Here is a 15,967-nt window from a genome sequence, read left to right as displayed (position 1 = left end):
GTACCCTCCACCACGCACCGTATGGTGGATTGCGGAGTATGTATGTAGATGTAGATGCAGATGTAGAAAAGAGTCACCAGTAAAGAGGAAGGAGGACGAAGTGTGACAAGTGTAGCCCTGGAGTTTGGTGTTGCTCGCAACATTGTTTTACATGTGCGAGGAGCGTACCGGACCACTGGCACTGGTGCCGAAGGAGAGGATGTTGGCGACCACGGTCAACAGCAGTAGCGGATGAGCGCCAACTTGTGCAACAGAGGCAGGACTGTTTTGTGCAAGTGTGGTGTTGAGGGGGGGAGGGGAGAGGGAACCCACATCAAACAAAGGCTGTAGCTGGAGCAATACTTACAGCAAAGCAAGCCATCTCACGCTCCACAGCGGCACAGCTACTGCAAACAGATGTTCTTTGCTCGACGACCAGTACTATGTGTTCCGTTGACACTCGTACATCTGCGGTATCGTTTACGGTGGTGCAGAGGGCGTAGAGACTGAACAAGCGAGGAGTCGGGTGGAGTGCTCTTCTCGGATAATGCCAGATTCAGTCATAGTAGCTGTTCTGGTGATACCCTCATACGGCGAGGCGTGGGAACCTGTAATTCACTCAGGAACATTGTCGAACATAATCGTCTTGGTGATCCATGTGTTGTAGTGTGTGGAGGTATTACACTAGGCCCATATACTATCAGAGATGACATCGCGTACACGATGTATAAAAGGGCGGTGCATTGGTGGAAATATTTGTACTCAGATGATCCACGTTACTATGGCTGCACCACGGAAAGTAACAGATTTTGAGTGTGGAATTTTTAGGGAACTGAGTATTTCGAGACACACAGTGTCAGGTGTGTCCGGGAATATAAAATTTCAGGAATTACCCCTCACGACGAACAACGCAGTGGCCGACGGACTTCCCTTCATCTACCGAGAGCAGCAGTGTTTGCCTAGACTTGCCATTGCTAATAGAGAAAAAACTGTGATTGAAATAGCCACAGATATCAATGTCGGACATAAGGCGAACGTATCTGTTAGGAGAGTGCATCCAAATCTGTCGTTAATGAGCTGTGGCATCAGGCGACCGGAGCGAGTGCGTTTGCTAATAACAGCAAGACATCGCGTTAAGCTAATAACAGCAAGACATCTGTTGGACACAATACGACCGGAAAATCGAGGCTCTGTTCAATGACTACCGAATTCAGTTGCTAAGAGGTCTTCGTAGGGTTCGAGTATGGCACAGACCCCCGAGGCCGCGCGGTGTAGCCGTGCGGTCTTGGGAGGTTTGAGTCTTCGCTCGGGCATGGGTGTGTGTGTTATCCTAACTTACATGAAGTTAGATTAAGTAGTGTGAAAGCCTAGGGACCGATGACGTTATCAGTTTGGTCCCATAGTTGTTTATCAGAAGTTTCCAAGCCTCCACCAGCCCACTGCCAAAGTTGTCAACAAAGCGTTGTGCAAGATGATCGTGGCTCCACAATGCTGTGGGTTGCGTGCACGTGGAGTGAAGTGGGTCCCTGCTCCAACTGAACCAATTATTGACCGGAAACTGTTATATTCGGCTTGTGCAGAACTGTTTGCCGCAAGTGATGGACTTCATGTTCCCAAACAACAATGACATGTGACCAGGCCCCAACTGTTCGTGATTTGTTTAAAGAATATTCTGGACAATTCGAATAAAGAGTTTGCCGTCCAGATCTCTCTACATGATTCCCATCGAACAATTATGGGATGTAGTGGAGAGATCAGTTCGTGCATAACATCCTGTACAGTCAACACTTTCAAAATTGTGGACAGCAATAGAAGCAACACGGTTCAATATTTCTGCAAGGGACTTCCAACGACTTGTTGAATCCGTGTCACGTTGAGCTGCTGCACTACCCCTAGCAAACAGAGGTTCAAAACAATATTAGGAGGTATCGTATGACTATTGTCCCTTTAGTGTGTTTGCATGTACGTACTGATCTCCTAATCTTTGAACTCGGTACACTTACCAGTAAATGTTATTGTGACATTGTACCCCTTGTCTATGTCCGTCTTTCCTGGGGCACATCTTCCCCTGATTTTATTTTTGTAGATGAAAATGCACAACCACATTGAAGAAGACAGGCGGAGGAGCTTTTGGAGCGATATTCGGCCAGTGGGCTGGCCTGTCCGTTCCTCCGACTTACGCCCGTCTGTCACGTGTGGGATGCGTTAGGGGACGTATTTCAGCACATGATGCTGCTCCAACTACCATCCAGCAGTTATCAACCACACTGGTGGAGGGATGCGTGGTTCAAATGGCTCTGAGCACTATGGGACTTAACATCTGAGGTCATCAGTCCCCTAGAACTTAGAACCACTTAAACGTAACTAACCTAAGGACATCACACACATCCATACATGATGCAGGATTCGAGAATGCCACCGTAGCAGTCGCTCTGTTCCAGACTGCAGCGCCTAGACCAGTTCGGCCACAGCAGCCGGCGGAGGGATGGAACGCCATACCACAAAAACTCCTTGCCAACCTACTGACTAACACGAGAGCACGTTCTCACATTGTATTAAGAACCATGTCAGACCTTTTGTAATATCCAAGTGACCATCATAAATCGTTGCGACATCTGTGTAACTACTGTATTAGAATAAAATTGTCATTGCATATTTCTTTCAGCTACCTGCTGTAATATTGTGCAGCAGTTCTTTTTTTTTTTTTGCCTGGTCCAATTTGCATCGTACTATTTACCTGGTAGTGGCACTTCATGCAGGAGTTACTTACACCTTAGTTTTGTACTCTGGCGTATCTCGGTCTACAGCTATAATCGTAACGTCCTACCTTATTGTTCACAACCGGCCCAAATTCAGAAAGTCATCAACTGGTTTTATGACTCAGGTCTGCGAGCCGTTGTGGCCGAGCGGTTCTAGGCACTCCAGTGCGGAACCGCGCAGCTGCTACGGTCGTAGGTTCGAATCCTGCCTCGGGCGTGGATGTGTGAGATGTCCTTAGGTTAGTTTGGTTTAAGTAGTTCTAAGACTAGGGGACTGGTGACCTCAGATGTTATGTCCCATAGTGCTTAGAGCCATTTGAACCATTTTGTGATTTTAGGTCCATTTTCAGATTATCTCCGTTACGTTCTTCCACTCACTTAGGAAATGTAATTGCATAGGAGCCAGTGCAGTGTCATCATAAACACGAGGTGGTTCACATATTTTCCGTTAAGCTGTACTCCTTTATCGATTTCCTAATTTACAGAGCTGAAATTTTCGTCCGCAGCTTACTAGTAAAGTATTTTCGATCTGGGACATCGATGCCTGTCTTCATTTTCTATTCTGAATGTCTCACTATCTACGTCACACATTGTGGACGCTGTACATTAACGTTTATATTCCCCAGCATACTAAGTCACGCTGACATTATGATTTGTTAGTCAAGGATTTTGTGTTCAGGTTTTATTGGAACTAAGTCAAAATCTTTCCAAAATATATGATTATTCCTTTCTCCTTAAAGATCTGAGAACGACTAATTTTTCCATGTATATACATTCACTACTAGAGCCAGATTGTTCCTTTGCACGATTAACATCTCGTTTTGTTTCCTTTGGGGCTGGTAATGAGCACACAGAATGAAATTTTTGCTCTGCAGTGGTCTGTGCGTTGATATGGTAATGAGTATCTCTCTCTTTAAGCAGTGTAGTCTTTTAGTACTGCATTATTTTAACTCCTTCATTAAGAAAACTTTTACAGCATGGCAGCGTGGTTAAAAACTGTACAGTTGTCTTCTTCCATGAACATTCTTTAGGAAATACTGCAAGTCGTTTCTGTGTTGTATTTCCTGCAGCGTTAACCATTTCTGTAAAAACGCCACGTTGTTATTATCATTGTGTTCATCAGGCCGAAGACTAGTTTGATGCAACTCCCTGCGGTAGTCCCTTGCTATCTCCAGATCGTACATCTATGTGAATCAGCTTCCAGTATGAAAGATTTGGTCACTTTTTGCAATCTGTAAACAAAAAACATACCTTCATTTCCAAAGCAATAGTCCCTTGATTCTTCAGCATACGAGTATGACCTACCAGCATACCCCATCTTTTAGTCAGTTATGCGATGAAGGACCTTTCTCCCAATTCGATTTAGTACTTACCCATTCCTCATTATATCTATCCATATTCTCCTAAGCTCTCTTGTGTGTAAAGAAATTTCAATAGCTTCTGTTCTCTTCCAGTCAGCCTTCCTAATCGTGCTGACTTCACTTCCACAAAAGGCTACACTTAAGGCATCCTAGTACTTAAATTTATATTGGACATCACATGCTGAGTGTCAGGTGGATAAGTGCACATGTCTCTACTGGTGCCTAATAACAATGTACTAAGGCACATTAGATGAGTATCAACTTCATTTGCAGACTAATAATTGTACATATCGTGGATAGTATGTTTTAGGATGGTTTGCGCCTCCAAGTACACGTGGCACAAAGAAGTGTCTGTGTGTGTGTGTGTGTGTGTGTGTGTGTATGTGTGTGTGTGTTATCCTAAGGACAAACACACACACACCCATGCCCGAGGGAGAACTCGAACCTCCGGCACGAGTCCATGACTGCAGCGCCTTAGACCGCTCGACAAAGAAGTCACTAGTGCTATTTTCGATCTTGTAGCACTTCAGGCATTGAAGTGAGACATGTGGACGCAAAACGGGTAGTCTACACTGACGAGAGTGGTCTTCTCGTGTAGGAAACATCAGGTAATTAATTATGTGATGTGTAAAGAGTGTTAGACGAAGAGAAAAACATCTAACACGCATAAGTGATACATATACAGATAGCAATCATCATTACTTAAGCGGTACATATACAGATAGCAATTATCATATTATATTTTCGTATACCCCTAACTCCCTATGTGTTTCATCTTCAAACAAACTTTTCCCGTTAATACCACTCAACAGTTCTCTTTACTTCAATCGTATTCATTACTTTTGCTGGTGCAGTAAAGAATCTTGCCTACTGCTTTCAGCGTCTCTTTTCTTAATCTAATTTTCCTAATGCCATCTTATTTCATTTAACTACCCTCGATTACACTCGCTTCAATTTCATTTTCATCTAACAAAATATTTTCCATTCCATCCAACCTATCTTTGACGCCCTTAGACGTCCTTAAGAGAAATAAAACTTCACTGGTTAAACTATAAAATTTTATCTATTCCTTCATCCTTAAACTCTGCGTTCGTCCCAATATCCTACCGTCCATAAGGTGAAATATAAACTTTTACTGTTTCCTTCCCGTCACTAGCTAATAAGCGTGAAGTTATTTTACCCATTTACTGGCAGTGCGTGCCTGTATTTGTCGATGTAGGTGAAGCGACTGTCGAAAAGCTGCTTTAAATGAAAAGGATAAACGGATAAATCGGATTGGGGAAAATCTATTATTATTGCACGCTCTCCTAATTGCGTAAAGCAGCTTTTTCCGTTTATAAGAAGCTTAACTAAAACTGGCATGTTCCATGGGGACTATCACAATAATTGGTCCCTTTACATATTATGTAGTGTAAACACTGTGTCACAAGTCGTCTTACCGAACGTGGTATATTAGCGATTTCTCAACCTCTGTCTCAGAGGAGCGTTGAAGGACGCCAAAGAAAGTTGACTGAGATTAGAGTTGGCTGAATGGCAATGATAAGATTCAATGATGACGTTTCTGTCCTGAGTGAAAACATCGAATCGCTACTGAACTTGGTGAATGGACCGAACAGTCCAACAAGCACAGAGTACACCATCTTATGACTGACGTATTTAGGAGCAACGGTAATGGCATAAGCGATACATTTAATGCAAAAACTGTAGCTTATGTAATAGACACAAAAAAAACAAGATAGTTTACGAGAGACGAGACAAGGACTTGACAAGAAAATTAGCGGAGGTGGAGGAACTGTTGTTTCCCTTGATTCCAATACTGGAGTATAGCAGGAACTAATCCTTATTTGAGAATGAAATTTTGGAGATGACTGCTTTAAAGACACACGGGGTAAGGGATCAGGTTACCCGCTGAACTGATGTGGAAAGTAGTTTTTGGAAAGCATTGAGTGCTCTACGGAGAGGACGAGATTGGTGCAGGTTTCACTAGTAATTAATCGATTTATTTGATACTGGACTACATATACCTATATGAATCTATAAGTCAATCTAATTTACGTTTGACAGTTGTATGGTGAAAGTTCTGTTGGCGTATGTTCTGTTCCACTGACATATCACATCTGTGGTGCGAATGTCGTGTTGCAAACTTTTGTCCACATTACACATCAAAGTAAATGTGCTACGACAGACGACACGAAGTCATGCACTCCAATTCAATTAAAAGGATGTACTTTAATCAGTATTATATCAAAGTAGTTATATTAAAGCATTCGTTTGCTCATAAAGGTATAGCAGAGAAGGATCTGGAATCCTCTAAAAAATGTACTCACAAAATATAAACTGATGACACGTGTGAGCGAGTTTATTTCATAATGTTACATTTTCGGGACAAAGTAAATATTCAAATTTTTTAATGCCACCTTCATTATCCTGTCTAACAAATCTAGTTAAATCAAATATTTATGAATGGAGATGGCGAAACAATGGAACTGACGTTCCGTTACATCTTTTAAAATTATACGCTCCCTTACTCCTACTAACTTTTATGGTTGAGTGTACAGAGTCAGTCCCATCAAGGTTCTTCTGAGTATAATGCGCAAATTAGATTGTGATTCTGTGTAACTGGGACTATCTACATTTAAACAGTACCGCAGTTACCCATAAACACTGAACAGCACCACAAATTTGTCACACACTTGTGTGTTTGCTCTAGTTAACGTTTACCTAGTTCGTATCTTATTTTCTGTAACTACATTTCGGAACCATAAGTTTTCAGTTTGTTGAGGAAAAGGTGCCGCCAAACAGTTACAGAATAAATTACGTACCGGCGGACCCTTCCAAGGCATGCACCACGATGAACTGCATCTACAGAAAGTTGCATGTTTTTGTTATCATATATGGTTTCTCGACTAACTTTTGCAAACCATACCCTGATCGTTATAATCACCTGGTTATTATCAGATAGTAAGATAATATTTGATAGTGCTTTATGACTGCTGCAAGCTATGGAAGCATAGGACGATCCTTCGTCAGTCACGCTCTGCTTCACTTCCAGGACTGGTTCGGCTGTCACTACTCACGTATCTTCAGCGATGCGTTTGCCGACTAATCGTGATATTTCACGATCCGAAGTTCACCTTAACACCTACACTGCTTGAGGCCGTCACTGACACGCAAATTTATTTTCTGATTCTGAGAAGGCTTTTTTGCAATCTACAAAAGTGTCATAGTTTAAATGAGCATCTAGATTGAGGACTGGATCTTGTCTCGTTGATGATGGCCGGATACCATCGTTTTCAACGGAAAACAACCGCCAAGAGCAGACTCGTTATGTGTACTTGGTGGTACAGATTCGCAGGCTCCAACTCTGATTTTCCACAGCCTGAGTTTGCTTGTGATGCCTGCCGGAAACGCCATCCGAGAATAACGTTACAACTTTTTATTGAAACGACAAAGTCATGCGGCTCTGTTCTACCACTGAACGTTACTCTTGCAGTACATGTTCCTGTCATCAGGACGTCTATCCCACTTGTGATTTTCAGTACAATTTCTTTTCTGTCACGGAGCATAGTCTTCTTTATCTGACAACGGTAGCATTCGCCATTACAGAAAAGGAAGCCCATAAGTCAACCAGCATATGGAAAGGCTGGCCATCAAAGACGACACTAATGATATTTCCTGAAATTTCTATGACGATATTCCCCATAGACTTTTGTCTTTCGTGACGCCCTCAACCCCGTAGATGGTTGCCTCGCTTAGTTTCCGTCAGTTATGCGGGTAGGTGAGTGCTGGTACCTCCGTATGGTGACGGAGAATGGCTAAGAAGTGTCGAAGAGAGGCCTCGTCCACGATATGGCGGTGGCCGTCATCCCAGAGGTCAACTGTAAACATCTGCGGTTTACTGGCTTGAATAGAACGGTTATATTGGTTGACATATGACACATAATAATTGTCAATGACTCATCTTGTTTGCCTTTCCACAGCGAACATAGTAAAAACACACCTACGTGTTGTTCGATGTCCTCCAATGTATCTATTTATATGGCAATGGTACTTGCCAAAGTACTTTTTGTGCTTGAGTTGATCGTTTGCTCGGCTGCTGTTTGACTGCTGCGACGTATATCGGGGTTAAGATGTTTGTTACAACGTGACATTAAACACTGCCGTGAAAAACGTAAAGAAGAAAGTTACTTTCGAGTGATGTTTCTCTGACAAGTGACAAAGCTCAATGAAACTTGGAACATGAACAGACAGAATTTCTGCATAACACTGCAGGAGGAAACTTAAAGACATACGCAATGAGACCAAGATAAATGACACTTTTATTCGAAGACAATATTTATACTCAAGTCATCATGATTCATAATGATCCCTTGGACATTAACTACGGCAAGACTTGACTGTTAATTCGGTGTGACCACGACAGGTGACATTGCGTGATCTCTGACATGCTAACATGCTGGCTACAGGGTCGGTAAGGAGTTCCTGTTGTAGGGTGTACGATTCGTCCACCAGCTTTGTTGAAAACTCCTGGATAGTCGTTGGTACAAACGGACGTGGTGCTATATATGTTGCCAATGCATCCCACATATACTCGGTGGAATTTAAGTCGGGGCAACGTGCAGGCCAGACCATTCGACGAGTGTCTTTTCATTCTAAAAGCTCCTCCACCTGCACCGCCCGATGTGATAGCGTATTATCATCCATAAGAATGAAATAAGGAGTAAAACTGAAGTGATATCAGGTGTTTCCCAGGGAAGCGTCCTGGGAAATCTGCTATTCCTGATTTATATAAATCACCTGGGTGACAATCTGAGGAGTTCTCTTAGGTTGTTCGCAGATGATGCTGTAATTTACCGTCTAGTAAAGTCACCCGAAGACCAGTATCAGTTGCAAAGCGATTTAGAAAAGATTACTGTATGATGTGGAAGGTGGCAGTTGACGCTAAATAACGAAAAGTGTGAGGTGATCCACATGAGTACCAAAAGAAATCCGTTGCAATTCGATTACTCGATGAATAGTACAATTATCGAGGCTGTCAATTCAACTAAGTACCTGGGGGTTAAAATTACGATCAAATTCAGTTGGAAAGACCACATAAGATAATACTGTGGGGAAGGCGAGCCAAAGGGGGCCTTTCATTGGCAGGACACTTACAAGATGCTACAAGTGCACTAAAGAGATAGCTTACACTACACTGGTTCGTCCTCTGTTAGAATATTGCTGCGCATTGTGGGATCCTTACCAGGTGGTATTGACGGAGAACATCGAAAGGGTGGAAAAAAGGGCAGCTCGTTTTGTATTATGACGTAATAGGAGAGAGTGTGGCAGATGTGATACGCGAGTTGGGATGGAAGTCATTAAAGCAAAGACGTTTTATGTCACGGTGAGCTCTATTTACGAAATTTCAGTCACCAACTATGTCTTCCGAATGCGACATTAATTTGTTGAGCCCAACCTATATAGGTAGGAATGATCATCAAAATAAAATAGGAGAAATCAGAGCTCGAAAAGAAAGGTCTAGGTGTTCGTTTCTCCCGCACGCTGTCCGGGAGTGGAGAGATAGAGAGATAGTATGCTTGTGGTTCGATGAACCCTCTGCCAAGCACTTAAATGTGAATTACAGAGTAATCATGTAGATGTAGAAACGCTGGCTCCACACACCACAACACACCGAAAAGACACACATGAGGGGAAGTGCAATTTCACGGTAAGATAGACTTATGAATGCACTGTCTTCGAAGATTTGGTAGTATTGGACGTAAGTATTGCGTTCGTGCAGCATTATGCTTCCCCGCTCCGTAATACCTAATGATCAAAGACTTCATATTATAGAATTCTGCACGTATCCTCATGTGGTGAGAGATGAGAATGTACCAAGGAACATTGTCCAACATGATCTCTTTGGTGTTCTATACATTTTGGTATGTGGAGGCGTAATGTTGCTTTGGCGTACTGACGTCTAAATCTTCAAACGTGGTGCACTCACCTGTAACTTTTTCGTTACACTTTACTCTTTAGTAGATATCAGGTTTTGCTTCACAGGCTGTGCTGCATATCGACCGTACGCCTAGAAGCTACGCATCCTGCACAACGACTTCGTCCTGCGGGTTTGCCTAACATCAACGATCAGGCGTTTCTCCCACAGCGACTGTTTACAGATATCACAAGCGCATCGCATGTTATGGACACTGTACTGATTGCACATAGCCTGTAGACACACTGGTCGTTAAAGGCGCCACAATGAGGCACCAACCACGCTAACGAGCAGCGCCCCACCAGTAACAGCGGCGTCGCCATCGAAAGAACAGTTTCCATCCGCTTGGCATGTGCCCGTGAATTTCCGCTGATGTCCTTCTGTATGCTGAATACTTAAGTCGTGGGTAAAAATCCAGCAGACAGCAATACATCGCTAGCACTTGTTCATGCCAGGCGCCAGCTGCACCCTCAAGTCACAGCTTAGCCTAACCATTTTAACTCTCATTTACAACGCCGCTGTGTCCCCCGATGCACTATCCCACGCCGCAATGCTCTGCATTACGGACGTAGCTCCAACAGCCACCCAGGAGGAGACTGTGCAGCTGGACAGGTAATATGAGAAGAAACTTTGTTTCTCTGGCTGTTATGTGATCAAGAACAACATTTCTCTTGTTATCCAAAAGCAAACATCTTTGTAAACTACACATTGTTAGTAGAGGAGGTTACGGGTGTAAGGGCAGATATGTTTATTGGTGACTAGAGACAGTGTATTCAACAACGCTGCATCAGTATTTGTTTCATCTGAGACTAATAATTATAGTTTTTAGGATTAGTATGCTGTTAGGTTTGTTAGTATATCCGAAAACATCAACCGAGAGAAAGCCATTAGGATCTATGTTACTCTGCGCAGCAGGGCAGGCGTTGAACTGTGGACAAATATACACAATACGTTTAGTCTGTACAGGAAGACGAAGTACACTTACTGGTGCAGTTTCGAGCGTGGAGGAAATATCAGGTAGTAAACTATGTTACATGTTTGTGAGAAGACAGTTAGATGAAGAGAAAAAAGCAAATTCACTTGAAGTGGGTACATATTAAGTATCAACAACGATTACAATATCACCAGTTACACCCTACAACCCTGTATAGCGTATTTAATTGCAGCCTGGAAACCACCATTTACCAAACAACACCTCCGTGTAGTGACTCGGTCTGAGCACTCACGACGCTGAAGACCGAAACAAAAGTGGACCAAAGGGTGAAGAAGATAAGAGCTTCCTTACGGCTTTAAGATAAATGGATCTAAAACAAGAACGTAAAAGGTGGTGGAAAACCGGAAGGAGTGGAAATGCTGTACCTGCAGTAATGGATCTGCCTAACGGGCAGGAAACGTCTTCATCACATCATTATCACCATCTTCTCATTACACATCATATTCTTCTAGTATTTTTCACATTACATAATTTTTTGCTTACGAAATGATCTTACGAAGAAGACAATACTTCTTTACTTCAGTGACATGAGGTCCGATATTCCACAATAATTACACAAACAGTGAGCTTAACCTCTTTCTACTTTGGATAGTGCTACCAAGCAGCAGAAGAGTATTTCCAATGGATTGATGCCGTTTGCCAAAAGTATTTATAGAGATAAATTCTGTCAGATCTATCCAAAAACGTCACGCTAGACTTGGTTTCTCAGCTTGGCCCTGACGAGTAGAGAAATTGTGACTCTTACCTAAGAGTAGGTCATATGAATACCAGTAAAACGAAACATTTGTTAGAATTCATTCACCATTCAGACTGTGATGCCTGCCTTATCGACGAGGACATTGTACACTCCTGCAAATTGAAATGAGAACACCGTGAATTCATTGTCCCAGGAAGGGGAAACTTTATTGACACATTCCTGGGGTAAGATACATCACATGATCACACTGATAGAACCACAGGCACATAGACACAGGCAACAGAGCATGCACAATGTCGGCACTAGTACAGTGTATATCCACCTTTCGCAGCAATGTAGGTTGCTATTCTCCCATGGAGACGATCGTAGAGATGCTGGATGTAGTCCTGTGGAACGGCTTGCCATGCCATTTCCACCTGGCGCCTCAGTTGGACCAGCGTTCGTGCTGGACGTGCAGACCGCGTGAGACGACGCTTCATCCAGTCCCAAACATGCTCAATGGGGCACAGATCCGGAGATCTTGCTGGCCAGGGTAATTGACTTACACCTTCTAGAGCACGTTGGGTGGCACGGGATACATGCGGACGTGCATTGTCCTGTTGGAACAGCAAGTTCCCTTGCCAGTCAAGGAATGGTAGAACGATGGGTTCGATGACGGTTTGCATGTACCGTGCACTAGTCAGTGTCCCCTCGACGATCACCAGAGGTGTACGGCCAGTGTAGGAGATCGCTCCCCACACCATGATGCCGGGTGTTGACCCTGTGTGCCTCGGTCGTATGCAGTCCTGATTGTGGCGCTCACCTGCACGGCGCCAAACACGCATACGACCATCATTGGCACCAAGGCAGAAGCGACTCTCATCGCTGAAGACGAAACGTCTCCATTCGTCCCTCCATTCACGCCTGTCGTGACACCACTGGAGGCGGGCTGCACGATGTTGGATCGTGAGCGGAAGACGGCCTAACGGTGTGCGGGACCGTAGCCCAGCTTCATGGAGACGTTTGCGAATGGTCCTCGCCGATACCCCAGGAGCAACAGTGTCCCTAAATTTCTGGGAAGTGGCGGTGCGGTACGGCACTGCGTAGGATCCTACGGTCTTGGCGTGCATCCACTGGCGACAACATCGATGTACTGTGGAGACCTCACGCCCCACGTGTTGAGCAATTCGGCGGTACGTCCACCCGGCCTCCCGCATGCCCACTATACGCCCTCGCTCAAAGTCCGTCATCTGCACATACGGTTCACGTCCACGTTGTCGCGGCATGCTACCAGTGTTCCTGGTGTGTCTGCTGTGCCGTGCGTGTGATCATTGCTTGTACAGCCCTCTCGCAGTGTCCGGAGCAAGTATGGTGGGTCTGACACACCGGTGTCAATGTGTTCTTTTTTCCACTTCCAGGAGTGTATTTACGAGGGGGGTTCCATAACTAATGCAATACATTTTTTATCTCGGCCAATTCAGATTTAAAAAAATGCGGAAGCTGCTGTGTGATTTTCCCCCTTCAGGCCCAATATCTTCATGAAGTTCCGAAGGGTAGCGGCGTTACATGTAGTCTTCAAAAAAGCATCTGTAGTGGAGGTTCATTCCAGGCATACAGCTGTCACTGAGATTCATTCAGTGGAAAAGAACAGCATGCCAGATATGCATCAGCCACTACAGAATATCTATAGAGACTTGGCAGTGAACAAACGCACGGTGAGTCGTTGGACGAGGCGTCTGTCCTCATCGCCGAAGGTCACGCAAACCATTCCGATGTCTCCAGAGCCGGCTGCCCGCACACAGCTGTGACTCCTACAATGTTGGAACGTCCGGACTCTCTCATCTAGGGTGATCGATGGATCACCATCAAACACCTTTGATGTGTCTGTAAGTAGTGGTGACACACTCGTCCAACAACTGGAGTATTCAAATGTGTGTACCCTCTAGACGCCTCGTAACCTAACAGAAGACCATAAACAACAACGAAGAACCATCTGTGTGGAATTGCTTGCGCGTTACCAAGCTGATCGTCACAGACGACGTAACGTGGATTCATCACTTCGAACCGGAAAGAAAACGGCAATCCGTTGAGTGGTGCCACACCACCTATCTCACGAAGAAATGCAAAGCAGCATCCTCAGCCAGTAAAGTCGTGGAGACGGTTTACTGGAACTCTGAAGGAGTTATTCTGTTTCATGTCCTCCCTTACGGTGCAACGATAAACTCTGAAGTGTATTAGGCTACGCTCAGGAAACTGAAGAAACGACTCCAACAGTGCAACGAACTTCTCCGTGACAACGCAAGGCCTCACGCATGCCTGCAGAACCGAGAAGAGCTCAGAATAGTTCGGTGGACTGCAGCCTGGACCTCGCACCTTCAGAGTTTCATCTGTTTGAGCGAATGAAAGCAGTACGTGATGACTGGGAGGTTATTGATGCAGCAATATGTTGGCTCCGACGGCGACCACTAGAGTCCACATGGGCAAAGAGGCCATCCCAGTAAGGTGGCGTAAGGCCGCCGCATTCAACGGAGATGATGTTGGAAAATAAGGTTTTGTGGCAAATAATGTGATACATTTGAACCCTGAAGAAAAGCAGTCTGCTGTGAGAGACAAAACGTGTTGCGTTAGTTATTGAATGCCCCTCGTATGTTTATAGAATGTTATAAGAACCGTCATCGAAGAACAAGTACAACGTACATGGTTTCAAAAATTAAAGGCCCATATGACCGTCTATCGTTCCATGAATAGGTCCAGTGCCAAATGTATCTGCAGTTTCATTTGTCAGTGTAACAGGCAACTTCAAAATTCGAGGGTGTCTCTAGTGTTTCGTTATACAGCGTGCACCACTGTTCGTGACCGGGCCAAATATCTCTCGAAATAAGCGTCACACGAAAAACTACAAGGAACGAAACTTGTCTAGCTTGAAGGGGGAAACCAGATGGCGCTATGGAAGGTACGCTAGATGGCGCTGCCATAGGTGAAACGAACATGAACTGCGTTTTTTTAAAATAAGAACCCCCATTGTTATTACAAATTCGTGTAGTACATACAGAAATATGAATGTTTTAGTTGAACCACTTTTTTTGCTTTGTGATAGATGACGCTGTAATAGCCACAAACTTATGGCTCGCAATTTTGGACGAACAGCTGGAAAGAAGTAGGTATTTTAAATTAAAATACAGAACGTAGGTACGTTTGAACATTTTATTCTGGTTGGTCCAATGAGATACATGTACCTTTGTGAACTTATCATTTCTGAGAACGCATGCTGTTACAGCGTGAGTACCTGTAAATATCACGTTAATGCAATAAATGCTCGAAATGATGTCCATCAACCTCAATGCATTTGGCAATGCGTGTAACAACATTCCTCTCAACAGCGAGTAGTTCGCCTTCCGTAATGTTCGCACATGTATTGACAATGCGCTGACGCATGTTGTCAGGCGTTGTCGGTGGATCGCGATATCAAATATCCTTGAACTTTCCCTACAGAAAGAAATCCGGGGACGTCAGATCCGGTGAAATATCCTGTTCAATACCACTTCAACCGCACGCGAGCTATGTGCCGGACATCCATCATGTTGGAAGTACATCGCCATTGTGTCATGCAGTGAAACATCTTGTATTAACATCGGTAGAACATTATGTAGGAAATCAGCATGCATTGCACCATTTAGATTGCCATCGATAAAATGGGGACCAATTATCCTTCCTCCCATAATGCCGCACCATACATTAATCCGACAAGGTCGCTGATGTTCCACTAATCGCAGCCATCGTGGATTTTCCGTTGCCCAGTAGTGCATATTATGCCGGTTTACGTTACCGCTGTTGGTGAATGACGCTTCGTCGCTTAATATCTGTCATTGTTCCGTGATTTCTCTTGTGCCCTGTTGCAGAACTGTACACGTAATTCCTGGTGCATAGAAATATGGTACGGGTGAAATCGATGTTGATGAAGCATTCTCAACACCGACGTTTTTGAGATTCCCGATTCTATCACAACTTCTCTGCTACTGATGTGCGGATTAGCCGTGACAGCAGCTAAAACACCTACTTGGGGATCATCATTTGTTGCAGTTCGTGGTTGACGTTTCACATGTGGCTGAACACTTCATGTTTCCTTAAATAACTTAACTATCCGGCGAACAGTCCGGACACTTGGAAGATGTCGTCCAGGACACCGAGCAGCGTACATAGCACACGCCCGTTGGGCATTTTGAT

This window comes from Schistocerca gregaria, chromosome 5, assembly GCF_023897955.1.
Source record: "Schistocerca gregaria isolate iqSchGreg1 chromosome 5, iqSchGreg1.2, whole genome shotgun sequence".
Lineage (NCBI taxonomy): Eukaryota > Metazoa > Arthropoda > Insecta > Orthoptera > Acrididae > Schistocerca > Schistocerca gregaria.
This window is presented reverse-complemented; position numbering follows the sequence as displayed.